Raw genomic sequence first — 27956 nt, 5'->3', positions numbered from 1 at the left:
CCGAGACTTCATGAGGAAGTCTCAGACTCAAAGGGAACCCACTTATCTGGGTGACATCATTCATAATATTTGCATCTGTTCATTGATGGACGCTAGAATGCAAAACGGTTCATGGAAATGAAAAAATATATTTCATCAACATAGAATCGAGTATTATACCTCGGACTACCAGACACGTGTAAAATGACAATATCGACTCGTTGGAACATCATTTCTTTATTTTTTTTAATTTAGGAGAGATGCTTGAACATTCATATATATTTTGTATCATTATTCGATTTTTTTTTTCCTCTTTTTTTGGAATTTCATGGAATTACGAATAGTTTCTGTACACGCAAAGAATATATTTCAAACTGCTTTCTTGCACCTTTTTTTTCTGCATTTACATATCAACTTCTGCCTTGCTTAAACCTCAACACGGTTTGCCTCCTGTGCCTGTGTCATTTCACTTGCAAGAGATTCTCAGGGTGGTAGTTTTGAAATGTGTGAATGTGTCACTCCCTCCTCCCTAAAGTGACATCATAGATGTGGCACTTGTGCAACTTAACCCTTTACATACCCGATGAGTGAAATAAACTACACCATATATGTTTCATATACAATGTATGAGTCAAAAGTTTGTGGACACCTGACCATGTGGTATTGGAACTCTGGATTTGCGGTTATAATAAAAAAAACCTCCACTTTTCTGGGTTGATGTTCTTCTGTATTTTTTAAAGTGTTCTTGGGTGGGTTGTTAGTAAAGTCAAGTATGTCGAATTTATTGATAGAAATGATCAGGCAGATTTTTTATTTTTATTTTATTTGAATTTTTTTTTCCAAAACAACTCACAAACATTACATTATATTACATTACAATCATTTACAATCACTATATTTTCTACATTTTTCTTAATAAAATTTAAATAAAAATAAAGCAAAAAAAAATGGGGGTTGTGTGAAGAAATCTAATTCCCACCCATCCTACACATAAATTGCACGAAGGATTGGCTTTTTCCACTCGTCTGCTTATCCAATAAATGAAAGGCTAAATACCAAACGGCGTCATGGTACCTCTCTCAGCGCCCTACCCTGAATAAGAAATAAAGGTTTCCGCGCCCTATATAGAAGACTACACGTTTCCAATAGGAAGCCGTTTGGGATCGAGCCTAAAGCGAGTTTTCTCGGTGCACCCGCGCTCAACCAATGGGGGCCACACGACGCGGGTCACGTGACCGCCTGCCTCCACTCTTTCCCACCGCGTTCAGTCCGCGAGCGCAAGAAAGCGCTCAAAGTGTCAGAGAGACGGCGGCGCGCGCGCAACTTTTTTTTTTCCCTTCTCGCTCTCTCTTTCTCTCTCTTTCTCTCTATCACACACACACTCGCACTCTCTCACACCGCCGCCGCCATCATCATCATCATCATCATCCTCCTCCTCCTCATCCTCTACCAGGGTTTATTCTCACCAAAACGGACTTTTCGTTGCCTCGGGACGACGACTCGGGGTCCACACAGAGCGGTCAGTATCACCGGGACCGGGGTTTTAATTCTTCATTTCGTTTTATTTTATTTTAATTTAATTTTTTATTTTATTCAAAGTCTTTTGTTTGGTCTGAAGTGTCACTCCGGCGGCGCTGTCAATCAAACTCTCCTGAGGTAACTCGAGCTCGCGCGCTCGTTTCAATCAAATAAAATCAAATAAATAGAAAACAATTCGAAATTAACCGCTCGTAATTATAATATTATAAAATTCATATTATTATAACTATAAATGTTGTCTATCGTTTAAACTCAGCACCTGTTTGCATATTAATTTCGGTTATTATTAGTTTGCGACATCACCCCACTTTTTTACGTCAGTTTATTGTCATTTTTATTACAATAAATATATAAACTATAATATACTATATTTTATTTATTTATTTATTTATTTATTACAACAAATAGCTTAAATGGGTTTTTTAACGACCCTCGTCACTTTTATATTTTATATTTACTTTTGAACTGAAATGTGTAAAAATTAAAATGTGAAATTTGGCGTGTTTTTGAAGGACAAAAAAAACTAAATACCAAAAAGAAAGAGAGGGAAAAAAATGTATCTATCTATCTATCTATCTATCTATCTATCTATCTATCTATCTATCTATCTATCTATCTATCTATCTATCTATCTATCTACACGCACACATACATTTATTTTATTGTATTTATTTAATTATTTATAAAAAAAAAATTTAAAGTAGCTTTAATGCCAACCATCCTGAGTGTGTGAGCGTTTGTGCGCATGCGTGCGTGGATGCATGGCATGTATGTATGTATGTATGTATGTATATGTGTGTGTGTGTGTGTGTGCGTGCGTGTGTGTGTGCGCGTGTGTGTGCGCGCGCGCTGCCAATGTACCGCATCGGTCTTTGTCTGTCTCTTTTGCTTCCCACACCTCCCCCTAACACACACACACACACACACACACACACACACACACACCTGAAGGCTAGACATAATGATCAACAGTCTCATTCAGTCTGGATCAGTGCCTGCTCTCTCCCTCTCTCTCTCTCTCTCTCTCTCTCTCTCTCTCTCTCTCTCTCTCTCTCTCTCTCTCTCTCTCTCTCTCTCTCATTCTACCTCCCTTCTCTCTATTGCACTTTCTGTCTATCTTTCTCTATCTTTTTCTACCCCCCCCCTCCCCTCTGTCTCTCTCTCTCGTTTTTTCCCTTCTCCATGGCTGCCCCCCAGCACCACCACCACCACCACCACCTTTATTTCCTGCATCTCTTCCACTATACAATCAAGGAGTGGCACGCAATGTTTGTTGGGGGCTAAGTTTTCTAGGCTGTAGTGTCTCTCTCTCTCTCTCTCTCTCTCTCTCTCTCTCTCTCTCTCTCTCTCTCTCTCTCTCTCTCTCTCTCACTCTCACACACACACGCACAGGAAACCTGAACTACACTGTCTTCTTGTAAGTGACGGGAAAGGGAGCGATGAACAAGCAAACACCCTCATGAAAACATGAAAGGCAACATTGTCTCCATATATGAGAGAGTGAAGGAGAAAACCTCATTTTTTTTTTTTTTTCTTTTCTCTTTTTTTTTTCTCCTCTCGTGCCAGTTTTAGCATGCACATACAAAATTGCAGGGCAGCAGTCCCGGTCTGTCTGGTGTACGTGCCGCAGCTTCCATTTGTCCTGCAATAAAGATCATAGCATGCTCGCCATGCTCGCCTGGTCATCAAGCCATGCATCAGGAACTTTTGTATTGTTTTGTATTGCGCTTTTATAGAATATAGTAGAACTTTATTGGAATTTTGACATGCTTGTGTTTGCCTCGACCCCTTATTATTCCATGTCTCTCATGATTTATGTGTGCTCCCTTTTATAGTGCAGATTTCTTAATTCATTTCTTAATATTGTGTTTGTGTGCATGTGTTTTTGGGATAAAACAGATTTTTGTGTTTTTAAAGGCACGCACGGTCGTAACGTTTAGCCCTAGGTGTAGCGTGCGCAGTGTTATTTGCTTGAGCAGTCATTGTTGAGTGTAAGAGCACTGGGAAAGACAACATAAGACAAAAAAAAAACACCCTCCCCTATCCCCTCCTCTACTTTAATCCTTTGAAGGAACGTCATAAAAGGTTCAATAGAAGCAACCAGCTGGGTTTTTTTTTTTTTTTCCTTTTTCGCACGTCCATTGAGGCATTCTGCCTGCCAGCGAATAGGAGGCCCACTCACGCACAAGGACGGTTTATCCACAGCCAAAGGTTCGACCTGACCTGACAACCGACACCAAGTCGTACATGACTGGGGTCATATAATTACCTATCTGTGATTTTGACAACCAGTACAATCCGAATGAATTTCACTCAAACCATCAGCTAAAGTATATAAAAATACAGCAGGTTGTGCCTAGATCAAATTTGTGTGCTTCTGCACCTGCATCCAACTCTTCCTTTTTTTTTTCTTTTCTTTTTTTTTTTTACTTTCACCTATTGAGAGATTAGTTACAGATTTTCTACAGGTTTTTATTTCTTATTCACGGGTTGGCGTATTTTTGTTTTCTGTTCCCTCGGGGAAACCGTCTGGCTCAGAAGAGGTTAATTGTTTTCGAATCTTTATTCGTCTAGAGAGGGTGGAGGAACGACGAGCATAATCAACCCGCTGGCCGTTTGAGTGGTTATGGATTAGAGAGGGCGAGGGGGAAAAAAAAAAAAAAAACAGAGAAAGTGAGAGACAGAGGAGGCGAGGGAGAAGGAGCGGAGAAGGGGGGGAGAAAAGTGAAAGGGTTCTGTATACTCGCCGCAGGGGTTGTCTGGGAGCACAGGCCTGTTTAGTCGGCACCCCATGTGAGCTGTGAGCCTTGACCCCTGAAATGCCCATCCCTGCTCCAGGTGCATGGCTCTCCTCTAGTAAGCTTAGCACACACACACACACACACACACACACACACACCCACCCTCTCCTTTATTCAAGAGGGCTAAGGCTAACACACCATGACGACATAAACCTTCCCGTTTTTTAGCTCGTCCTATTGTGATTTTGTTTGTGTGCTGTGGAGGCTGCATAGCTGAGCAAGGATGGGTTAAACCAAATGTCCTGCTCTCAACATGTCTCAATGTCAGCCTGAGGTTTTTCTGTGTAAGAGGAAAAAAAAAAAAGAGAGGAAGAATTTCAAGCTAACCCCCAAAAAAAGGAAAAAACAACCCTACATACAAGGAGAAACAATGGGTTGTAATATTCATGAATGTGTTAATCAGGAGCTTGTAGGGTGTAATTATTGCAGCATTTGATCATGTCAGAGAGAAACCACCTCAGGCCGTGGTGACAGCCGCTCGCTGCTGTTCATGCAGTTTAATATAAATGTCTGTGTGGACTGAACCATGATGCAGCCCATTAGCCTCGGTGTACAGTTACTGAGGCGGTTAATATATACGTCCCGCTACCATCTGGATGAAGTGAGTGAAGAGCCGAAAAGAGACGAGGTGTGCAGGTCTCTGCTAAACATGAGGAGGGTTTATTTTTTAGATTTATTTTCCACTGTTAGGGTCAATTTTTATTATTTTTTTTGTTTGAGAAGCTTCCCTGCTTCATGAATCATTAAAAAAAAAATGTGTGTAGATTTTTATTTATTCATCTTTGTTTAAAACGTTTGGTGACAAGGATCATCTACTCATCTTCATATCATATAAAGCTGCATCAATTATTATTCTGGCACCAGTGAACTACTGTAAGAAACAATTTTATTTTATAAATTTTTTAGTTCTTCTGTCAGTCAGTGAACATCTGCTTCATCTCTTTATGTCAGGAAATACGAATTTCTATTATTATTTTTATTATTATAAATTTTTTGTTTTATTTCTTTGAATCTTTTTTTGTCTTCCGTTAGTTGCTGATCAATAAGCGACGTCCGACCTACCGTGAAGCATCTGGAAACATCTGGACTCAGATCAGTAGTCGTTCTAATCTGTTCTAAAAAGATGTTTATCTAGAATAAAAAAAAGTTACTTGTAAGAGCTTATTTCAGTGCCAAAGCCTGAGGGGGTGCTTCACACAGCACAAGCCAATGAGTTGGATCGAGTCCCAGTTTCCTTCCTTCTCCTCAGATGACGATTAAAATCGCCATGATTTTGAAACGAACCAAATATGACGAGTCAAAACGTTGTTGTTCGCATAAAAAAAAAAAAAAAAACTAAAGAGCAAACCAAGTGGCTGAGATTTTACAAATGAGATTTTTGACTCCATCAAAGCGGAACAGATGCTGGTGAGGTGATTATTTCATTTATTTGATGAGGTTGACTACTATAGTGACGCCTCTGATCTTTCAGGAGATCGTTTAGATCATTTAATAGAACAAAAGTTTAAAAGAGGAAAAATCACCTGCCCCATTGTTACGATTCAAACCCAAACTCCTGCAATCATCGAATCTGATGACGTGTTCATAATTTATTCATTTTCTATCTCATTTGAATGGATTATGTATTAAATTATTACTGAAAAAAAGATATATTGTCTTTTTGTTGCAATGCATCCACAGATCAAATCACGAGAATTAACCTCATAATTGGTACACGCATTCCTTCAGCATCCCGAAGTGTAAAATATAACCCTTATTATTCAGCTCTGGTGCGTGTCTGCGTGGCTAACGTGACTTCTTTGTTTAGATTCGGACATCGGTTTGTCCGAAAAATCTTGTTTCGTCGGAACAATAAACTCCGAGCTCCCAAGAGGCCACTTGATTCGTGAACCCTCATCATGAAGCTCCGGCGTCATGAATGGAGGTATTGGACTGGTTAATCTCTGGAGACGAGTGCATCCTAAATCCCCCGAGCCTTTTTTTTTTATTTATTTTTTCTTCCCCGATCACCTCCTAATTCATGTTAAACAGTCCTTTTATTTCGAGTGCGTTTGCTCTCAAGCGAAATCCAGAGAACTGTAACGGAAGGTTGGTCAGAGGAGGAAACGTATTGACCCCTGGTGGGATCGGTTTCCTACACTCCAACTAAAGAAGTGCTCTAGAGCCTTTGAACATTACAAGTGTCTGTGCTTGAAGCACTACCACTTTTCTTTGTGTCCGAGCGGACAAACGAAAGAATCCAGCTCCCATAAACTAGCCGGACTGACCGGCATGAAACACTCGTTATCCTTTATCCCAGGGATTTCCAGCACCCAGAATCTGTAGCCTTGACGCAGTTTGCGTGGCCGTGCTGTGTTTTTGTAAGCCGGTATCAATTCTATAGATCAATAACTGTGAACACGTGGTGGAAGAGTCTGATCAAAGTAGTGACATTTTGGAAAATGTTTTGATGCTGTTTGCTCAAGAGGAAGTCAGTAGGCAGGCAGTATCATGCATATAGCTAAATGAAAAAAAAGATATATATTTTTGTATTTTTATATAATGTCAAAGGTGGCATCTGAATGTCATATATTTCATTAAATTTTTTTAATCTCCCTCACAAAATAAACGAAACACTATATAAATAACAACATTTGGAATATGAGGTTTTTTATTGAATATGTTCATGGTTTAATTTTTAATTATTTCACTCTACATTTATTACTGTACCTCAAATTTAGTTGCATCATGTGAATTTTATTATAAACATTATTTCACTATATATGTTATATATATATATATTTTTTTTTTTATAATTATGAGTATTTTAGATTTTTTGGTTAATTGTGTATTAATAATAATAATGATAATAATAATAATAATATTAGTTGCAGTAGTAGTAGTATTAATATGTATAAAACTGATTATGATTATGTACAGATTATGTCAGCTTTAAAGGTGTGATACATGATTTGGAAATAAACAACTAAGCACTGGTACAGCAAGCCTTGAAAATATGTAGAACATTTGGAAAAGAGAAAGTTGCGTGTGTGAACTCTGCAAGAGCACAGAGAAAGTGGCAAATTATTATTATTATTATTATTTTCTGTTTTATAAAATATAATAATGATATTAATATTTAAAAATTATATTTATAAAAAAGGCAAATTCATATACAAAAAATTCTAAATAAATAATACATAAAAAAATGTGTTCTTTAAAAAAAGTTTTTTTCTTTCTTAAAAAAAAAAACTCAACACAATTATGCATCTTTATGTAAAAAACCTTTTTTATTAAAATCCTTGGTGAGCTAAAGCTTTCAGTCAGCTGAATTCCACATTATTCTAATGCCACTTTGTGTATTTTTTTCTTAATTTTTTTAAACGGATGAGTTCATTCAGGCTTATTGAGGTTAGTTTTTGTATGAAAGCAGTCAGTCTGTAATCAGGGAGGGGAAAAAGATTTTTGAATATCTAATGCAGATGTGTAACTTGAGGCTGTTTGTTTCACCCGAGTGCACTTTAAACTAAGCTTTTATACACCTGCAGGGTTCTAGATCAATTGAAGCCGTTTATATACATCTGGGGCAAAATAATCAGTGTTGCTTATTGTGTGATTTCAGTTTTAGGAGATGGATGGAGGTAAGGATGCCAACACGGATTAAACATTTCCTCTCACATTTCTGAATCGTCTTCCTCTTTGTAAAACGTACTTAAAATTGAACTTAAACGTGTTTTGTTCCAGTTGCAAATATGAATCAAACAACCAGATTTGGGTGAAGGATGTACTTTAGTGTTACTAACCATTTTCAGATGAAAGCAGCTAAAGGAAGAAATTGCCATATGGCTTTATGGACTAATTTGCATATACATTTATTAATCATGATCAGTGGCTTATCAGATTGCATACGATGGTACTGATTGTACCAGTTGTTGGGAACGGTGGCTGGTAATCAGTGACTGGTTGTTGGGAACGGTGGCAATCAGGGACACGTGGGTGGAAATGGCAGCGATTATATACTGGTTGTTGGAAACAGCAGTGATCTGGGTATAACAGCGATCAACTAGTTGTTGGGAACTGTGGTAAACAAGCTGTGACTGGTTGTTGGAAAAGACTGTGAAATCTGACTGGTTGTTGGAAATGGCGGTGATCAGCGACTGGTTTGCTGGCAGCTGCTGTGTGTGTTACTATGTGGTACATGCTTTGTGTAGTGAAGTTGGGGGTATGAAAGGCGCTGTATTAATCAAACACATGAATGAAGAATGCTTCAGGATGAGATCTGTGACATTTCTGCAACAAAATCACCATAGCCAGTAAAATATCTGGGCTAGAAGTAAATTCAAGGAATATTTCTCTGTATTCGATTGTAATGGGTTTGATGAATTGAATTATTGAGCATTTATTTTTTTTTTTACTTATTTTAATCTGGAGATGCCAAAAATAAAATATAATAAAATGAAGCACAGCCCGTTAGTCCAAGTGTTTGTTTATTTGCATATTAACGTGACCCTTCATAATTGTTTCATGCTAAGCAAATGTCTTTTTTTTTAATCATCATTCTAACATCATGCCTTCAAAACAAGGGATATCAAAGGGTTTCAGAAATATTTTTTTTTTTGCAAATGTCAACACATTTTAAATCACACACTGCAACACTTGTGTATATAAACTGAGGTTTGTGTGTGTGTGTGTGTGGATGGGGGGGTGTTGGATGGATGGAGTGATTTAAGGCGAAGGTTTAAATATAACCGTTTCAAATTCACAGCATTGAAGATTGAAGAGAGCTCATAATCTGGTGTCTGTGTATCTCAGCTGGATGTGCAGGTCTGTACGACTCCTGCCCCTTTTCTGAACCCCCCCCTCTGTTTTTTTTTTTTTTTTTGTGCTGAGTCTACAGAAAAAGTACAGGAATAGTAAAAAAAAAAAAAAAATAGCATGCCTTTGTCTCTTCCTCCTGCTGCCTGCCAGTGTTTCAGTTTCTCTCTCCTTCTCTTTCCGTCTCTTACCCAAACCTTTCTGTCAAGGCCTGCGTCTCAGCCAGTGGGCGGACGACGGATGGTGGTGGGTGGTAGAACGGGGGATTGTGGGTACCGAGAGGCAGGGGTTGAACAAAGGAGCACTGTCACTGCTTTTCAGGGTGGTTGAGCTGCTCGGGGTGGGTTATGATGGGGGTGGGGGTATAGGGGTCTATGCGGGACGCCGAAAATGGCAAATGAAATATAGAAAAGGGACCTTCAAGAGTAGGGACAAGCAGCGAGTGTTCACACGTCCAGGGAGGCTCGCTTGTGTAGTTTGGTGTTTGCTGTTCATTGTACAGTGTTTGTTTAGTCCTCTTCTTTTATCTGTGCAGCTGTTCCCTAAAAACCATAAGTGAACGAGCCACATGGAGATGAATAGAAGGCAGCTGCTAGCAATTTCATGCTAAAGGGTCTGGCTTGAAGTTTACATGTGCTTCCATTAGCTCTCCTTTGCTATGTGATTTATACAGGACAGTACGTTCATAGGGGGGTTTCATAGCGGGGGTACATTCATAGAGGCAAAATTATGCCCCTTTTTATAGCTCAATGCCTTTTTAACTCTTTGCATTCTTTTTTTTTTTCTCCTCCTTCTTCTTCTTTATCTTTGCATTTCAAAGGTCAGGGAGCCAGAGCATGCAAAATTAAAGTATGTGCTGTTCCTGAGGTTTTTCCATGAAGAGACCCATTCCTGGCATCACTCAGGACTCTTAAAGCTGTAATGATGGTAAGTGATGTTTTTCCTCACAGGATAGTTTGTCTGTTGTGAGGCATAAGGCACGATTTTACTTTTTTTTTTTTTCCGCTTTTGCAGCAGGTTCACCTGTTAAGTAAACCCTTGAACGTTTTTTTTTGTGGAGGAGGTGAGAATAAAAAACAAGCAATGATAATAAAGAGACAGACAGCTTCTGGAGAAGAAAAGGGAAAAAAGAATGCAACCTGTAACCGAAAATATGACTAGTTTCTAAAATGAATCTCAATGGCCAGTTCACATTCTCCAAACCCCATGTGTATAATAAGTGGAGATCCATTAGCTAATGAGTCAATAAAGCCCTCGAAACTGCACAAGGATACACGCACCCCCCACCAGCCATCCTGTGAGAATATTTTCACAACTAAACTGGTCTGTATAGAATATGTATAGTATGTTGGAGACCCGGTCTGTAGTTTCCACTGCAGATTATACAACTCTTCTTTGTGTTACTGGAGGAAATAAAATGCATGACAGTACAGAAAACATGAACATGTGTGATAAACTTTTAGATCCTGTTAACTGTGCATGTAAAGCAAATGCTGTGTTTGAACACCAGTGGTCCTAATTTGCATTTCTCCTCAAGTTAAAATATACGGAGAGCATGCTGGTCACATGTTCACATTCTTTCATGAACAAATCTGCATTTCCGAATCCAAATATTGTACAATTACACAACTATATTGATAACAAGCCCTTTGTTAGCTTTTAAACAACACCTGAAGTAATGGGAATCACTTTAACCTTGGTTTAGTCAGATTCTTCAGAGAAATTAGACATTTGTTTATTTATCGTTGATATATTTTACAAAATTCAGCCTCAGGGTATAAGAATGGCGTTTTTATTTATTTTATTTTTTTTTGGCCTCAGAACAAAAAATTTTTTTTTTTCAATTTATATTACCAATATTAAATTAAAAATATCCAATTATGATTTGGAATTTTCCTATTATGACATTTTCCGAGTAAATTATCACGATTTGAGGGAAAACACCATATAAAAACCACACACACATTTTCTGTGACCAAAGTCAATATCGATTTCCGTAATTTCCGGACTATTAAGCGCATCCAAATATAAGCCGCACCCTCTGAATTTTACAAAATGTTTTATTTTGAACATAAATACGCCGCACCTGTCTATAAGCCGCAGAGGAACATCATCCATGTTTATGATTTAATATAAAAAGTTTCATTGGTTCACCTGAACCCGTTTGGCAATTTCACTGGTCTAATGTTATGGGGTTCAGTTTTTTATCTTGAAGTTTGTGAAACTGGGAAAAACCCCGGAAAAATCCATATATTAGCCGCTTCGTCGTTTAAGCCGCGGGGTTCAAAACGTGAGAAAAAAGTAGCGGCTTGTAGTCCGGAAAATACAGTACATTGATTTTGCACATCTCTTCTGCTGAGACCGATAAAAGTTAGTGCCTAAATACACCCTGTGTGGTATTCTTTAAACCAGAATAGATTTCCAGTCATGTCCAGGATGTCTTGTATTATTTATAATTGGCATTCAAACACAAATGATCTCTGTATAAACCCTGCATGCTGACCTCATTTTAACACAAACTGACCACAGCCTGTTCATATCCACCTCTATGAGGAACTCTATAACTTGCCTGCCCAATTCTTTGACGTGCCCCATCGTCATTTTATGACGAATGTTATATTTTCTAAACATTACAATTCACGTTTCGTCCACATTTTCTCTTGTAATAAGTGTGATGGTAAAGTCGGGAACTGATGTAGGTGAGGTGAGGAGGCCTGGTGTGCAGTCGGTGTTTAAACGTGTTTAAAACGGTTTTGTTTAGAGCTCGATAGCAGGCCACTCGAATTCTTCCAACCCATGTAAACCATATGTTTATGGAGCTGGCTTTGTGCACAGGGGCATTGCCATGCTGGATCAGGTTTGGGTCTTCTAGTGAAGGGGAAATTTAATGTTACAGCAGCTAAGACATCTGATTCAATTGTGTGCCTTTAACTTTCTTATAATAGTTTGGGGAAGAACCACATATGGCAGGAAAACTTGGGTCCCAATACTTGAGCATTACAGCATTACCATAAAATCTCTCACATTTATCACTTTGTCAGTGTGGAATGAAATGGAAGATGGCTGCAATAAAAAAATCCAAGCATAGAGCAAAAGAGCAAAAAAAAAAAAAACGTCTATTAAAAAAAAAAAGCATAGAATTGAAACTGGTTTAGTTACTATTTATTTCTTGTAGAAAAAGGGGTGGTATATTTTTTTCAAATATATTATTCAGATAAAAAAAATGTATTAAATAGCATGACATCCATAGTTTAATACAAATGATTTGCTATTCGTTAATGATTTACTTCTTCATTTTTTATAAATCATATGCATTATAAATCCTCTAGTCTTTAGAGCACTTGAAGTCTTGGTGATGATTATAAACCGCGATATTTATCATGTACACATCTGTGTGTTTTTGCTCGACTTTTGCTGCCACTTGTTATTCCCAATACGAACTCGCAGCCACTTAGACTGAGTGAGGGTTGTTTATCCGCACTAAAAGCACAAGTAAATCATCTCAGCTCCTTGAAGTGGTCAGACAGTCTGGAGCTGCCAGATTATAGGTAACGCAGACTTTAAAACGTGCTGGCCGGGAGCCTGTAATAGCTGCTTCTTCCTGTAATTTTTATAAAATAAAAAGTGTGTATATATATATATATACCAGAAGAGTCGTCTTCGTCTTCTTCTTCTTTGTCGTCTTATTTTGACTGCTCCCATTTGGGGTCTCCACAGTGGATCATCCTTCTGGTTCGTGATCAGCATTTGATTTGGCACGTTTCACGCCGGATGCCCTTCTTAACGCAACCCTCCCCATTTATCCGGGCTTGGGACGGGGCACCAAGAGTGCATTGGCTTGTGCAACCCTAATTCCTGGGTCCCGGAAGAGTGAAGGTCATAAGGGTTAGAGTTAGGTTATAATGGGTACTAAACTATGAAATTAGATGTTCAAAAAGCACAATTCTTGTGTACATGGAGCATGATTTTACAGTGTGGTAATATTACCTGCTACAAAGAAAGAGCTCAAACTCACTCTTTTTATATATATATATATACACACACATTTTCTTCTTCTTCTTCCCATTACTCTTTCCTGTTAACGATGACCCCTCCAGCTGTTGTCTTCTTGTGAGTCATTCACAGACTCATTCACCTCCTTTTTCTCTTGCACTTTAGGCATGTCCTCTCCTGCTGGGTTAACAGCACACCTTATAGCCCTCAGTTACAGTCGCACCGCAGGTGAATTCAGCCCCAGAGTGGGATTTTTTTTTATTTATTTTTTTTGTCTTTGAGCTGGCTTTGTATCCGCTCTGGAATGAGACTAGGGGGTAAGAGTGCTGAGAGCGATAACTAATGTACAGCAAGGTCTTTCATATACACACACACACACACACACACACACACACACACACACACACACACACACAATTGGGTCCGAATGAGAAGTTAATGCCCCTATTTTACATTCTTATTTAAGCCTGTAGTACTTTTTTTTGTGTGTGCAATGTTTCATTACAAGTGAGGGGAAAAAAATCTTAGTATTTGGTTTATCTTTCTTTATGATTTAATAGCAGTATGCATTTTAGCCGAAATTCTGAGTAGGAAAGATTAGACAATTAAATCTCAAACTAAATCTCAGGCAGCTAACATCAATATCACACTTTGGAATATGAAAATATTTAATAGTATATTCACTATTTAAGAGACTCTTGTTAATAGAACAGTCAGTGTTTAAGATATTAAACATTGACTGTTCTGTGTTTTAAATATTTAATCATGAAAAAACTGTTTCCAATATGAATAGACCAGATTAAATAAGATATATAAATATTGCCATGTTACCGGTCAGGAGTGTTCTACTACTGGTTGCCATAGAAACCTTTATCTGAGTTGCACAACTTGCATTCCATAAATCAGGAAACGGTTCACGTGCGCTCCACTGTCTCCTCTAACGTTGGTGGTCGCTGCACCAATTCGCTCCATATTTGCATATGAAGCTTCTCGCTGCACGCACGTTGCAAACTTTGCTGTCGCTCCAAAGAGTATGGAAATGTTATTGAGCCGACCAGTGCTGCACGATTAATCGTATTGCAATCTCAATTTAGGCAGTGCACGTGTGGTCACGTGACTTTCCGGTGTGAGCGGAGAGCAGGTGATGAACACCGCCAAACTGGTAGCCAAAAAAAAAATGCTTCCTCTGTCATTTGGCGATATGTTAGTTTTAAGTTTACCAACACTGATCAGAGAGAGGAACTGCGCAAGATTTGCTAAATTCAAGTTGCTGCATCACTGTAACAGATCTCACTGGTTCCCAGTTGGAAGAAAGAGACGAAGGGAGGCGGTTCAACAGACGTTGCTTTCTTTTAGTTTTTCATTCACTTTCCTTTTCCTCGTACTCACGCTGGGACACGCCCACTCGCGGGTTACCTCACGGATTGGCGCGCTTTCACCTGGCAACCGCCGCTTTCCCACACACATCCCCATACACGCCGTCAGCTCTGCCTGGTATCTCTCTCTCTCTCTCTCTCTCTCTCCTGTTACATCCGGCGTAAACAGGGCCGTTTCTAGCCTTTTGGAACCCTGAGCAAGATTCCTATTCCTATGCGCTCGAAGTGAGGTGGTAGCTCAGCGGCTAAGCATTAGACTTTGAATCGGTAGGCTATGAGTTCAAACCCCATCTAAATTCCCATTAACTTGAACTAGTAGACTGCTTGGACTTGCTCAAGATGCGCCCTTGTGCAGTTGTAAATCGCTCCGTATAAGGCTTTTCCCAAATGCTGTAAATGTATTGAAGATGAGCTTGACATGGGTTGGAGTGGAAGATCTTGAGTGGCCTGCTGTAGAGCTCTGATCTTAACCCTATCACATTTGTACATCAGTACAGTAGTATAAATAGCCACAACTACGCTTCGGTTATAATCAGGTGTCCATGTAGTGTATGTAGACTAAACTTACGTGGACTAAATAAAAAAAAAAAATGTAAATGCTCAGGATTTCTCTGAACTTCAGGATGACTGAAAGCTCTTTTAAAGTGGTAGAAGAACAACAAAAGGCTCTTTTCTTACTGTTGATTAAAGAACTAAAAAGCTGCCTGGAAGCATTTCCTCTCCCGAGAATGGCAGCTGCTGGGAAAATGAGTACTAGAGCCGCTCGCTCACTCGCTCACTCACTCTATTTCCATCTCTTTCTCCTTCTCTCTATCTCACACGGACTTGCGCTAACATTTAAGGTATTTGTATGTGCTTCAACTCAACACATTATACTGAGATCCTGCAAGGATTTTTAAACAATGAATGACACAACCAGTGAATCCAGTACTCGAGCAGACTGTGTGAGGATGCGTTCAGATTGCGTAGATTCACTAGTGTGCTCAGGGGCTTTTTGCTCACTCACACTGACAAATAAAGATCCAAAAAGATTAATACCACAGGCCACATGTGGGAGTTGCACTGTATTGTTTTCTCTAAAACTCAGGAAATTTGCTCAGCTTTGATTCAACAGGAAAATGTAAAAAAAAAAAAATTGGTTTATTTGAATGTTTTATTATTATTATTATTTACTTGATAAATGGAAAAGGCCATGGAGTAAATGGAAATGGAAAAAGAAAAGGCCGCAGCCCCCCACTTCATCTCCAGTTCCGTGACTGTCCCTGATATTGTCATTGTAAATTACAGACTTCCTTTGGCGGAGGCGACAGTCTTTTATTAGTGTCTGTGACTTTATTACGCCCTTTCATCTCGATGCCTACCTCTAGATGTTGCTGCTGTGTATTGGCGCTCTGTAACGTTTGTGTATTCGGCTCACTTGTGGTCTAACAGCGTTTAATATCACCCACTGATTAACTGTGACATTAAAAATATAAAGTAAAAAAAATTAAAAAATTTATAAATCTGCAGCGGATTCTGGATCGACACGTTCTGCTGCCTCTTCTTTGTTCTGGACTTTCTGATCCCTGTATTAGGCTTTATTGTGGATCCAGTCTCAGTCAATGGGGAAAAAAACAAGGTTGTAATTTAGTCACAGGAAATGGAATTGTAACACTAACAGTCGATTTTCAAGCGAAGGCGGAATCCCTGATGAGCTGAACGCTTGGGCTCATCTGTGGTGCGTTTTGTTTTAAGTATAAAAAAAGCAGCAGCACGACACAGGCGAAAAGGAGCCACTGTTATTTCTGAGCCGTTTCAAGTCGATGACACGCCCAAGGATGGAGACAATTAAAACATCTAAGGCCTTGTCTCTGACTCTGGACCACCCAGATCAGACGTCTAAACATGTTTCGACTGGCTGATGCCATGCAGACGTCTGTCCGCAGCTAATCAGACTTCCAGAGAGCAAGGAGGAGCTGCTCGAATGAGACTTTTCAGATGTGTAATATTAAATTTAATATAGTTGGATTATTCTCACTTATCGGTAGCTGTGTGTGTGTTTTTTTTTCTATATTTATGATGTACATTTTAAGCTTATAATTTTGTATTAAATTCAGCTTCCTAATGATGCATAGCCTTTAGTAGCCTTCATTATTTGTGTAGAAAAGTTTAGTCTTCTACATATTAACATCCTTGGTTGGTTTTTACCAACATTTGCAAGCATTTTGAATTATTTATTTTTTTATTATTAAATAATAATGAGGTAAAAGGTAATTCTGCAAAACTGAATTCCAAAAGTACATGAGTTTTTCCCGTCATCAGTATCCACCACATGTGGCGTAGGTGCTCGCTGAATTCCTGACGACGCTCTGATAAACGTCACGCGATGTTCCTTTCCTTCATTTCAAATCTTCATTTATCTTCGGAGAGCGAAGACATTCACTGCTTTGTGCGTTCGGCGAGTCCAGACAAGTAATGTGTATCAGAGAGGGACGTTGTGTTGCTCTGCTTCCGGCAGACAGCGGGTTATTAAGGTTCGTACCGTGTAGACAGCAGGAGAGAAGAAAGCCTATTGGAAATAGTTGCTCAGTGGTTAAGATGCACAGAGTCTGATTAAAAGACTGAGTTAAATCCCAGCATCACCAAGCTGCCACTAATGGGCCCCTGGGCAAGGCCCTTGACCCGCAGCAGTTCAGACATACAAATGAGATCGTTGTGATGAACGTCTGCTAAAATGATTATGGGGCGCAGAACTTCAGATTCACACCTCCCTGATGTCTTACACTTAGGGTTGCACAATATTTAAGACTGGAAAGTTAACTGGAAAGTTCCACTGGAAAATTCAAGAATGGAAATTAAAGGGAATATATGGGAATTGACAGGAATTCATGTGAATAAACTGGGAATTTACAGAATTGCAGGTTGGCCTATTACAGGGAACTTAAATGTAGTTGAAGAAAAATCCATAACACACATTATTTCATAAATCTCTGAAGCTTAAAGAAAAGTAAAAATTTATTTTTTATTTATTTTAATTTACATGCATGTCAGCTTATGACCAAACAAAATGTTTATATTTATGTGTGATACAGTTTATATAAATTTCCACAAATTTCTAATTCATTCCCATAAATTTCTGAACATTTCCAAAGTTCTCCAGATGAAGTTCCTGTGGAAAGTTTCTGGAAATGTGCCGCCCCTTTGCAACCCTATGTACACTATACATCCCTAACACTATACATCCCTAACACTATACATCCCTAACCCTATACATCCCTAACCCTATACATCCCTAACACCGCAGCCTGGAATGAAATTCAGCATCTGTGGAGGATAGTAATAATAAGATAATAATGGTATTTATTGTGCATTTTAAATCCCTAAACTTAAACGAGTCATCACATTTTTATCTCGTGTAATTGGGAGTGAATGTGGTGCGTGTTTAAAACCAAGAAACGAGACGACGCTTTCTTACCCTACACGTGCACCGCACACGTGTCGTTCTCTTGCTCGCTGTGCATTTATTTCCTCTTAAGGGACACGTTTGGCACTTTGAGGTCCTAGAGTATTGCTCTATAAGTTTACGGCTGGAACTGACATGTTTTTTGTGGACCGTTCCCCCAAAAACCTCACCTTTCAGAGTTTTCCCTTATTAGTTTTGTTTAGCGAGGGAAAGAATTTGTAAATCCACACTAACGTGTCTGTTAAATTAAAGTTGAATGTAAATGCTTTCTTGAGCTGAACTGAACAATTTCCTAACAGATTTAGAATACTTAATAAAAGGTGTGTGTGTGTGTGTGTGTGTGTGTGTGTGTGTGTGTGTGTGTGTGTGTGTGTGTGTGTGTGTGTGTGTGTGTGTGTGTGTCACACCTGTAAATTTCCAGACAGCGCTCATTTGCATTTAGCAACACCCACAAAAGTATGTTAAAGGCCATGCGTGCACACAAAGGGCTGAAAACATAAAACATTTAAAAATTGTACTATCTGAAAGAAAAAAAGCATTTGCAAGTTCGTGCTCTTCTCGTAGACTCACTTCTGCTCCCAAAACGGCACATAACCGTTTTTCCCATAAAAACGGTTATGTGCGTAACAGCACCTGAAGAAAATCTAGGGAAATTAGTCTGAAATGAAAGCAAGGGAGTAAAAATAAGGGGCTTTACAGGGTAGCAAAGTGCACATGGACATGAACAAGCTGCAACACAAGGACAAATCGCTCGTGAAAAAAAAAAAAACCGCTGTGCTGAATCATTTTATAAGCCCGATTTCATCGTCCCTCTGCAAACATCCCTTTCCTCATAAGATTAAATGTTACATCAGTTTTTTTCCTTCCCTTTAAATTTCTTTTATAAAAAAAAAAAATAAAAAAAAAAATCTTTTATTTTTTCACAAACAATTCGATACCATTTCATTATATTGTAAATATAAGGGCTTCTACTCAAAACTGTTAATGGGGAAAAACAATTTATTAAAAAATTAAAACGAACCATGTTTTCCAGGTATAAAGGTATTCTGAGCGAGATATTTGATTTAAAGTCCAAAAGGCTATTTGAGGGTTATATTTATTAGTTTTCAGAAGCACAAGTATTAATTATCCTCCCTGAAACGACGGGATTTTCATGTCCAGTGTAAAAACACTTGTATGGACAATTTGCGAATAAATCGATTTATATCCAGCTTAATAAATGTGGCCCATTATGGTTAAGTGGGTGTGTGTGTGTACGTATGTATGTATGTATGTATGCGTGTATGTATGTAAACGTATGTACATGTGTGTATGTATGTGTAAGTACGTACGTATGTACATACATGTATGTATGTGTGTGTGTGTGTACGTACATATGTGTACGTACATACGTCTACACTTACTTTGTGGTCAAAAATATTGGGACATCTGACTTTCCAGTGAGATGAGGTTCTTTCCCAAACTGATCCACAAATTCGGAGGCACACAATTGTATCAGTTTTCTTAAAATGTGGGAGCATAAAATTTTCCCTTCACTAAAACTATCAGACCCAAACCTGGTCCAGCCTGGCTATTCCCGTGTGCACCATGAAGAAATGGTTTTCATGGTTTGGAAGATCTTCCATGGCCTGCTATAGGTCTGTAATCTCAAACCTATTGAACGCCTTTGGGATAAAAGGGAATGCTGACTGCACCCCATACCTCTTCACCTCATCTACATCAGTACCTGCCTTTTTATAAATCCTATTTATATGAATGAGCAATTTTCTACAAACACACACACACACACAGTCCAAAGTCTAGAGGAACATCTTTCCAGAAGATTGGCGGTTATTATTCTTGTTATTACTGTTTTTTATTATTATTATTATTATTTTTAATCATTTTTAATGGTCTCTTCTGTTTTTTTTAGCATGTCCTGATGCAGACGGCTATCAAGGCATCCATACCTCACTGGCACCTGCAAACAAACACATCTGGGACCAAGAGAAGTGTGAGGGTAAGTTGTTGGTTGAAGGGAACTATTCAGTTTAATGAATTACTCTTCCTAACGGAGCTCCAGGATTTGATCACTGAAAGGTGTTTCAGCCACACTGTAAAGAACATGATCTAATACTTAATATGTAAACTCAAAATGCAGTGCAGTGGCGTTTGCTACGTTCATTCATTTTTCATTTACAAATTAAAATCTAATGATGAGGTCACTGTTGGAAAAACTATATATATATGTCACATATTTTAAATTCACTCCATCCTATTTACTTATTTTGAGTTATTCGGTTCAACCCAGATTATAGAAAACTGATCATCCTTCAGTGGCTTCATTCAAGGTTCTGGCTTCACTCCGAGAAGTTTGTATGGATCACTACGTGTTTAAAAAATAAAAAATAAAATAAAAATAAAAAAAGGGGAAAGGAAATGGGAGTCGAAACACGTCCTTTTCTTAAATTCCTATGCAGTGCACCAAACGGCGCCGCCTCGCTCTGCCCCGCTTCATGTTTTACTAGACTGTCTGTGATCTCTGAATATGTTGCTCTTGTTTATACAATTATTTATCAAATCCTTTTCACTTTCACCTCCAGATTACATGTTAGAAATACTGTGCACTTTTGGGCATTGATCATATGTAGTATTGGGAGATTTTTTTATACACTTTTAGTGATTAAACAAATGAAGGAAATTGATAAATAAGCCATTTTTTTTGTTTTTGTTTGTGCTCAGAAACAATAAAAATCAGTTTTCTTTTTTGCTTTCGGTATTAAATTCAGTACATGGATTGGCATCCTAATGCTATAACCGCATTTTGAAATTTACATTTTAATCCCAGGTTGTGTTTTAATTTTGATAATTTTTTATATATTTAGTAAGAGGAATTGAGCAGATACTGGAACCTTAATTAGCACCATATGCCTCCATTGAACTGTACTCCTAATTCACCCCCACATTCTCAGTTCTCTTCTGCATTTCTCAGTCCACCTCTCTGACTGACTCATCCAACTGAAAATACTCATGTTCATTTTCTTCCATCTCGGACGAGTGTAATTTCACATCAGCTTCATTGTAGGAGTTACGATTTCACATTATCGCTGCATTTTATTGGGGGGGTTTTTAAGGAGAGGTCATGAGCCATGCAGTCAGTGGTCCAGTATATCCAAAATCTGTTCAATAGCCACTCGAGGTCTTCGACTCCATCCTGTGTAAACCATATCTTCATGGAGCTTGCTTTGTGCACAAGGGCATTGTCATACCCGAACAGGTTTTGGGTCTCCTGGTTCAAGTGAAGAGACATTTTCATGCTGGAATATTCAAATGCATCCTATACAGTTGTGTGCCTCCAAGTTTGTGGTAACGGTTTGAGGAAGAACCACATGTAGTTGGAAAAGTCCCAATACTTTTGGCGATGTAGAGTATAAACAGGAGAGCAGTGGATTTTAGCTCTTTTTTTTTTTTTTTTTCTTCAGATCAAAAGGTTGAACTAGAATTTAAAGAATAGATGTGATCAAGTAGCAATAATGCATGTCTTTAATGTTTGAATGGTAAATACAGATACCTGTTGTTGTTGTTGTTGTTGTTATTATTAACAAAACAACTAAAAAATAAACACATGCTTCACAAATGGGAGATATTAATGTGCCACATACACATAAGGTTGAATTAAAGAGAGAAAATGGGTCATGAGATTCAGTTCTTTGAAGAGTTTTTACCAAAACGGGAAACACCTGCACTTGATGGTCATGTGCCGTGTTATAACGGTTACAGAGTCGTTATGAACTGCAATATCTAGTCACAGAAGAAAGAAACCCCTCAAAAAACAATTGCATAATACACAGCGGTTTCTTCTATGCATACTGGCGTAGTCTCTTGTTTCCCGTGTTGAACACTATTTTGTTAATTCCATGACCGCACAGATTTTATATTAGACAACAGTACTGCACATTTCCACATAAAGCGCTAAAATGCTTTTGAACTATTTTAAATAAATAATAGTTGGCTGAAAGTCATATTAAAAGTCACAAGCCGTAGCCGAACGTTGCGTAGGGCCTGTGCAATCACCTACACGTAGGTGGAATCCACCGCCCTCAAGCCCATAACAGTCTCAGTGCTGAACTAGCGGGATTCAGACCTGCGGGTTGCCATGGGAAAATCTGCCTTTCTCCTTAACACAGCGTCTGCTCCTAATTTACTCACAGCTTTGTTTAAATGTGCTTACATTGTCAGTGTTGGGCCTATTAATTCACATCTGCAATTAAAATGTCCAATTAGCGAGGTTCCACCTGGCCCACATGCTCTGAAGTCGTTATTCTCAGAGAACTCTCCTGGTCGTGCGTGAAAGAGGCAATCATAGCAAACGTGCTCGTGTGTCTCGTTCTAGGGACAGGTCAGGGTGTGTGGAAGAGTCTGGGGGTAAAAGGTGTAAACAAATGTCACCGCACTAAGGACAAATGTGTACGGTCTTTTCCAGCCGTTTGTGGTTCTTCGTCAAACTGTTGCCTCAAAGGTGAAGACACACAATTGTATAGAATGTCTTTGGTTGTGGAAGAATGAAACTTCACCTTCACTTAAACTAGGTGACCCAAACTTTCTCCAGCATGACACTGTCCCTGTGCACAAAGCCAGCTCCATGAAGATATGGAAGATCTTGAGTGGCCTGCTATAGAGCTCTGACCTCAACATTATTAATCACCTTTTGGATGAAATGGAGCGCTGACTACAGCCCAAGTCAAGTCATGCTCGTTCAATTACAAAAGCATTAGTGAGATCAGGTACTGATGTTTAGAGCGTCTAGGGTTCAGTCGCTGTTCCACTACATCCCAAAGGTATTCAGTGGAGTCCAGGAGGTCAGGGCTCTGTGCAGGATAATAACTCGGGTTATTAAATTCAAACCATTATATACTTCAATTCAGAACGTACAGGTGAAACCTTACAGTTTCAAGGTTCTGAATTGTCTGAATCAAATTGAATTCCCCCCCAAACACACACACACACACACACACACACACACACACACACACACACACACACAAATCATATTCATTTGATCAACCTTTTTATTTTTATCCTCTCTCTTCTTCTCCCTCATCATTTCATCTTTTCCTTTCATTTTATCTAAAAAGAAAATCGACTTGGAAGTTAATCATAATCATCCTCTTTTTAAATCTTGATAAAACACTGATTAAAATGTTGATGTTGAAGTTAAATTTTTTGTGAAGTTAAGAAGAAACCCTTAGTCAGCAAATAAGAATTGTAAATGGTTGTGAAAACAAAGCAAAAAAAAAAAAGTAATCATGACCTGATGAGCGTGATGGGTCTTTGTTAAAATGAAACTTTAATTCCAGGTTGTGATGCGTCTTCCCCTCTCTCTCTCTCTCACTCACTCACTCTCTCACTCTCTCACTCACTCACTCACTCACTCACACACACACACACACTCACTCACTCACTCACTCACTCACTCACTCACTCACACACACACACACACACACACACACACACCTCACTCACTCACTCACTCACACACACACACACACACACACACACACACACACACACACTCACTCACTCACTCACTCACTCACTCACTCACTCACTCACTCACTCACTCACTCACTCACTCACTCACTCACTCACTCACTCACTCACTCACTCATCCATCCATCCGAAAACCTGCTTGAGAAAGCTTCTCGGTCACCATGAACTGGCCCGTGTCATAAGCAATTCAGATCCTGCTTTCTGCTCACGCCGAGTCTGAAATGCTGTTAAGGATGGCTGAGGGCACAAATACATTACAGTACAGATGCACCTCCACTTGTGTCATTTCGATTTCTGTCTCTTTATGGCAGTTATTAATAATAAGAACAAATCTCATTTAAATCATTTCAACAAATAATTGTTTAAAAAATAAAAAAAAACAGCTAAAAACAACGACAAAATGCAAAATCATAAAAATGTTTAAAATGCATAAAATAATGTAATTAAAAAATATATAATTTTATATATATATATATATATAAAAAATTTTTAAGGGTCTATTGGTATTGTGAGTGTTGGAATGATTTATCAACATAATAATAATTAACAATAATAATAATAATTGCCAAATATTGTACCGAATGTGAGAACCACTGCAAACGTGTAGAACTTTTTGTTAGGATGAAATGTCGCTATGGCCAGATAGTCCAAGTCCTAATCACTCAACACTGGCTGCATTTTTAAGTTTCGCATCAACTTTTACAGCAGTTAACATTAGAAGCTATTAATGCTTGTATCTGGTGTATTTTAATATTGTCCTGAAGCTGTATGGAGCAGTGTAGTCCAGAAAAGTGATTTTTAACAGAAGGCAGTGTCTAATAATGGCAATTTGTGTAACAGTAATATAAAACAGTACAGGCCTTTTTTTTTTTTTTTTCGATATCTTTTCACATTGTGTCATAAACACCTGGTTAGTTTCCTAACAATCCGGCTTTTGTAGATGCAGTACGTAACCCTCACTCTTTTATTTATTTATATATTTATATATAAGTTTTTGTGCTAATCTATCAATAGAGCTGTAAATTTTAGATGGACAATATCTACACACATTCATGTATCATACGAACACGCTATTCGGTGCGGACTTCAGATTCAAGGATGGTGTATGTGCATCTGTGCTTCTGTGTTCAGGAAATTGGTGGCTGGTGAATGCCACAGTAGAGACTTTTTTTTCTGAAGGAGGCAATTAGTCGAGAGAGAGAGAGAGAGAGACCGAGAGAGACCGAGAGAGTGTTAGGAATTTAAGGGGGAGAGGGGAGGGTCAAAACCAACAAAAATTTCTTTCATGTGTATTATTACTAAGAAGAGACTTCCATCTGGCCACTTACAGGAGTGTCTTGATACAATCTCTGTCTCTGAGCTCTTCAGGCAGTCCTCTGCTGCTGCTGCTGCTGCTGCTGCTGCTGCTGTTGCTGGGACTCATCATTTTCATCTTTGCATACACTATATGGACAAGTCAAAATGCTTTCAACCATATATAGCTGAGGCAGTACACAGTGAAATGAGACAACGTTTCTCCAGAACCCTGGTGCTACATAAAACAACAGAGAGCCACATCACACAACATGGAGCCACATAACAGAACTCAAAGCTAAGGACTAAAATAAGCGTCCTCGCCGCATAAAGTGCATCGTGTGCAACAACGGTTTATGGACACCATGAGCTTTTTAAACATTCCATATTTAGTTCCCATTTGCTGTTATAATAACCTCCACTCTTCCAGGAAGATGTTCCACACTGTTTTGGTGTGTTTTTATGGAGATTTGTGTTCAGCCACAGGGATGTTAGTAAAGTCAGGTACTGATGTAGGTGGGGTGCAGAGGTGGGAGCTCAGAACTGGCCACTCAAGAGCTTCGACATCTTCCAAGCCATGGAAAGCAGATCTTCATGGAGCCGGCTTTGTGCACAGGGATGTTGCCATGCTGGAACAGGGTTTGGGTCTCCTAGTTAAAGTGAATTGAAAATTCCATACTACCACCTCCAAAGACATTCTAAAACTTTTGTTCATATAATGTAGTTCTAGTTGTGGCATTTAGCCGAGCGACAAACAAAAGTACGAATCAAATTATGTCCAATCAGAGGGAACATGCCTCAGGTGGACTCCAATCTCAGAGGAGAAACATCTTGAAGGTGATCCAGAAAAAAAACAACTGCTTTCTGTAATACTTTTTAAGTGTCCAAGCAAAATATTACTCCAATGTGATATTTACGTTTTGTTTTGTTTTGTTTGTTGTATTATTTTGAATACATTTGCGAAGTCATCACAATAGTTGGTGCTTTTTTTTTTTCTTTTTCATTATGGGATGTGGAGTGTATAGTAAATAAAATGCACTTTTTTTTTAATGTCCTGTGTCTTGAACCAGCACACAATGCATTTTTTCCAGTAGTGAAAAACACTGATTATAATTATTTTTTTTCTAATTATTATTTATTCAAGCCTCATTTTGTGTTGCCTGGAAGCAAAGCATCAGCTGAGGAGATCACAGCACAAAGCACCTCTGCACCATCCATCAATACTATTAAATAAACTTATTTTCCAAATAGTATATGAAATTGGTGAGCGAGACCTTTTTAACATTTAATAACAACAAATCAAAAGGTGTTTCATGCCGGAGTTTTTTGAAAAAAATAAAGACAAAAAAAAATCACCAACGCTTTGATTACAAACTGTACCACACTTTTATCATCGTGTCGTTTCTATCAGCTCGTTGCTCCCGGAGGCTCAGACCAGCTGCGACTCGGGACAGATTTGCTTCGCAGCCAATACAGACGTCGTCTTATCTTATTTATGTTCAATAAGAAAGCGTCAGAGCTCGTCGATTTGTCTACAAGTCTGACTAGAGCGGAAAAAAAACATGGCGATCATGTCAAAAAAAAAGTCGACAAGCCAAACCTGTTAAACCCAAAACGCAGAATGCGCCCCAGGTGAAGAATTGTTGCTCTTTCACGAAGTGTTTTTTTTTTTTTTTTTTTTTTTTTTTTTTCTTTTGTTTTTTCCCCCGCCATTACAAAGTCGTTCGGTTTTCCAGGAGCTGAAGTTTCCACACCTGCACGCATTGAAAATGTTGTGTGGTAATTATAGAACTATGCAGTGATCAAGACCGCAAAATTTCCTGATGTGTAGAATCTCGAAATGTAAAACCATCCTCTCTCTCTCTCTCTCTCTCTCTCTCTCTCTCTCTCTCTCTCTCTCTCTCTCTCTCTCTCTCTCTCTCTCTCTCTCTCTCTCTCTCTCTCTCTCTCTTTTACAGAGGCTGTTGTCACTTGGATTAAGGCCATCCTGCAGTGCTCCAAGACAGAAATACAGTTTGTGTGTGTGTGTGTGATGTCGAATGTGACCTGACATGGTGAGAATGAACACCTCCGAAATTAATATTTCATTGAATGCTTTTTGGAAAAGAAAGAAAAAAGAATTCTGTATTTCCATGAGTTTTAATGGTGACTGGCTCCTAGCTGCTCACAGGTCTTATTGGATGGTTCAGCTGATGTTTCCTCTCCCTCACATCAACCTTCGGAGGTCAAACTCGTACGGCTTCAGCACCACGTTCGCCTCGGTGAACATTCAACGCTGTCGGTGAGTTTGAGCTAAACTGACAAAACCATCGACCGTTGACTGTACCCCATGGCCAAACCCTGACAACGCTACTCAAGATGGGATTAATCATCGAGACGCTGTCCTGGGACGTCGCCTTCATCCTCTAAACAGTACTCGAGTCCTTGGGGCTTAAAAGAAGAAAAAGAAACAACTCCAATCAAAGGTCACAATCAACATTCATTGCTGTCGGTGGGTTGGACTGTGAGGGAAAGCTCACTGAACAATGAATGCAACTGTGTCCCAGTCGTCCTCATCCCACAACCTGAGGATGATGAAATCTTTCACCAACTCACACATAGTATTGCTTTTATATCTGAATAATGGAGAATTTGACTGAATCTCTAATTATACTTGGGGGGACATGAGAATAAAGGATATTTATGACCCCTTTCTTTCGGTTTATTGGTTAAATTTTTCATCACCATACCACAGATGGGCTTGTTGTTCGCTTTGCTTGACCTCGGAGTGTACTGGACAGTTATGTTCAGCATTTTCATTGCTTTCTATCAACTACTACACACGATGAACCATTGCGTTCATTATTTATTTCACTTTTAAACGTTCTACATTGGAAAAAATACACAGGCGTGAGTGTTTTGATTGCAGCCCAGAGGATTTCCCTGTTGGGACTTTTTAGTTCTTATTTTAGGTTAACCTGAGGGACCAGAGGAGGTTCAGTGGCATCATCATTTATCCGCTACATTTTACACGAGTCAGAGAAAACGCCCCTGCAGTTTGTAGGCTAAACCCAGATTACGGTTCGTTGCCGTTCGTTCACGAAACGGTAATCCAAGTTGGTGGAGCAGCTGAACTGGCTTTATCGTATCAGTGTTCGGGTGGGAGTGCAGAGCCGGGGAATGCCAGTCAATCCTCTGGATTAATTAACACCGGATTACTGTTCAATCCAA

At 38.8% G+C, this 27956-nt stretch overlaps 2 long non-coding RNA genes across 2 annotated transcripts in view; one reads left to right on the top strand and one right to left on the bottom strand.

Moving 5' to 3' along the window:
• Window positions 1–27956, bottom strand: part of LOC310735477 — a 59879-nt gene that overhangs the window by 19947 nt on the left and 11976 nt on the right. The window lies entirely within an intron of this gene.
• Window positions 1243–26926, top strand: LOC310735462. The gene is made up of 4 exons (XR_014536299.1): window positions 1243–1498; window positions 9934–10040; window positions 19837–19923; window positions 26705–26926. It is a non-coding gene; the product is annotated as an uncharacterized lncRNA (long non-coding RNA).

The sequence above is a fragment of the Silurus aristotelis genome (assembly GCF_946808225.1).
Source record: "Silurus aristotelis genome assembly, chromosome: 13".
Taxonomy (NCBI): domain Eukaryota; kingdom Metazoa; phylum Chordata; class Actinopteri; order Siluriformes; family Siluridae; genus Silurus; species Silurus aristotelis.
Note: the sequence above shows the minus strand (reverse complement) of the source record. Positions and strands in the feature narration are given on the sequence as shown.